At 43.2% G+C, this 2,775-nt stretch overlaps 1 pseudogene; it reads left to right on the forward strand.

The window, feature by feature from the left end:
• The first annotated feature begins 472 nt into the window (after positions 1-472).
• LOC125108999 (tyrosyl-DNA phosphodiesterase 1-like) lies at positions 473-2,283 on the forward strand (annotated as a pseudogene).
• Positions 2,284-2,775: the final 492 nt, after the last annotated feature.

Genomic DNA, 2,775 nt, shown 5'->3' on the forward strand with positions numbered 1-2,775 from the left:
CACACACGCACGCACGCACGCACGCACACACACACACACACACACACACACACGCGCGCGCCTCACCTGGAGAAAATTCTCATTTTGACATGCTCTGGAATGCTGCATCAAAGTCACAGGTGATATCTCTTCTATTGTAGATTCACCTTTCATGGTACTATTTAACTATCAAAAAAAACCAAAAATAGGCCTGTGTGTTGCCAGAATTTCAGGTGCGAATTCAGCTGTTACCAGCTCTGAAAGTTTTATTAAAAAAAAAAAAATTTTTTTTAAGATTTTACTTATTTATTTGACAGACAGAGATCACAGGTAGGCAGAGAGAGAGAGAGGAGGAGGAAGCAGGCTCCCCACTGAGCAGAGAGCCTGATGCGGGGCTCAATCCCAGGACACTGGGATCATGACCTGAGCCGAAAGCAAGGGCTTTAACCCACTGAGCCACCCAGGCGCCCCAAGCTCTGAAAGTTTTAAAAATATGTCTCAGGAAGGTGATTATGGGAAGTGGACAATATCCAATAGTGATGAAAGTGAGGAGGAAAAGCCAAAACTAGACAAGTCATCTACTTCTCCCCTCCCCCATGCTGGGCAGGGAGCAGGAAATGAACCAAGATACACCTGTTCTGAGGCTAGGAAAGCAGCCCATAGAAGAAAATCAATACTTGTGAAGTTCAGCAACACAGATTCACAAGTTTCACCTTTCCAAATGTGAAGAAGTTTTCACCTCTCAAAAGAAGAGTAGTTCCCAGGAAGATCTAGGTTGGTGTCTCTCTAGCAGCGACAATGACCTTCAACCAGGAACACAGCAGAAGCAGGAGAAAAACATAGTGGTCAAAGAGGAGAGCGGCATCTCTTCTTCCAAAGACAGTGCTGTCCAAAGAACTAGAAATCACTGTCCTCCTGCCCACCATGGATTAAAAGAGGAGAAAGAGGAGTATGAAACCTCAGGGGAAGGCCAAGACATTTGGGACATGTTGGATAAAGGGACTCCCAATTTTACCTCACCAGAGTCTCCAGAATTAAGCCAAATTATAACTCCGGAGCCCTCCACATCAAGGATATTCTATCCCTCTATTTGGGACACTTGTATCTTCAGCTCGGTTTAACTACTGCTTTGATATGGGCAGGCTCATAAAACAGTATCCACCAGTGTTAAGAAACCAATCCTGCTTGTGCATGGAAATAAATGAGAAGCTAAGGCTCACTTACATACCTAGGCCAGGCCTTATGGAAACATTTCTCCCTTGCAGGAAAATGATGTTACTACTACTATGAAGAAGGCCTCTGGGTTGTCATACATACCTCCAACCTTATCCATGCTAACTGGCACCAGAAAACTCAGGGAATATGGTTGAGAATTATACCCATGAATTATCCATGAAACCCACAGATCTGGAGAATCAGAACACATTTTAAAGTTGGTATCATCAGCTACTTGATGGCTTATAATGCTCCTTCACTCAAGGAGTGGATAAATACCATCCACAAGCATGAGCTCTCTGAAACCAATGTTTATCTTATTGGATCAACTGCAGGATGCTTTCAAGGAAGTCAGAAAGATAATTGGGGACATTTTAGGCTTAGAAAGCTTCTGAAAGAGCATGCCTCATCCATGCCTAAAGGAGAGTCTTTGCTGATAGTAAGTCAGTTTTCAAGCATTGGGTCTGTGGGAGCTGGTTATTCGAAATGGTTGTGTTCTGAGTTTAAAGAAGGCTTGGTGAAGCTGGGGAAGGAAAGCAGGACCTCAGGGAGAAGTGCCATTCCTCTTCACCTGATCTATCCTTTTGTGGAAAATGTGTGAACCAGCTTAGAAGGATATCCAGCTGGGATCTCTCTTCCCTATAACATCCAGACAGCTGAAAAACAGAATTGGCTCCCTTCCTATTTTCACAAATGGTTGGCTGACATATCTGGCCACAGCAATGCTATGCCATATATTAAAACATGTATGAGACCTTCTCCAGGCTTCAAATTGCTTGGTTCCTTGTCACAAGTACCAATCTGTCCAAGGCCACCTAGGAAACATTAGGGAAGAACAGCACCCAGCTGATGATCCATTCCTATGAGCTTGGGGTCCTTTTCCTGCCATCAGCATTTGGCCTGGACAGCTTCAAAGTAAAACAGAAATTCTTCTCAGGGAGCAAGAAGCCAGTGGCTGCCTTTCCTGTGCCATATGACCTGCCTCCAGAAATGTATGGAAGAAAAGATTGGCCATGGATTTGGAACATTCCTTATACCAAAGCACCAGATACACATGGGAATATGTGGGTTCCCTTCTGAGAATCTTAAAGCACTGTGAAATTTAGGTGTAAGATGTCAAGCCCCAGATAACACATGTTCTTATTTGTACCAGATGTTCAACCTTAAAGTTTTATCTACACCCCTAACAAAACTCTGCATGGCTCAAACAAAAACAAAACAAATAAAACTTCAGATTCATTTTGATTTTTTAAAAGATTTTATTTATTTATTTGACACACAGAGAGAGATCACAAGTAGGCAGATGCAGGCAGAGAGAGAGAGGGAAGCAGGCTCCCTGCTGAGCAGAGAGCCTGATGCAGGGCTTGATCCCAGGACCCTGAGATCATGAGCTGAGCCGAAGGCAGAGGCTTAACCCACTGAGCCACCCAGGAAGCCTCAGATTCACTTTGATTTTATAAAATGATCTGAAACACTGCAGCAGGGGAGAAAATGGTAACATCATTTATTTCAAATACAGTAATCTTTTAGTAGTTCCAGAGAAAAAAGGAGAAAAATAGTTAAGTGGCATATTTAAAGCTA

This window comes from Lutra lutra, chromosome 9 (assembly GCF_902655055.1).
Source record: "Lutra lutra chromosome 9, mLutLut1.2, whole genome shotgun sequence".
NCBI lineage: Eukaryota > Metazoa > Chordata > Mammalia > Carnivora > Mustelidae > Lutra > Lutra lutra.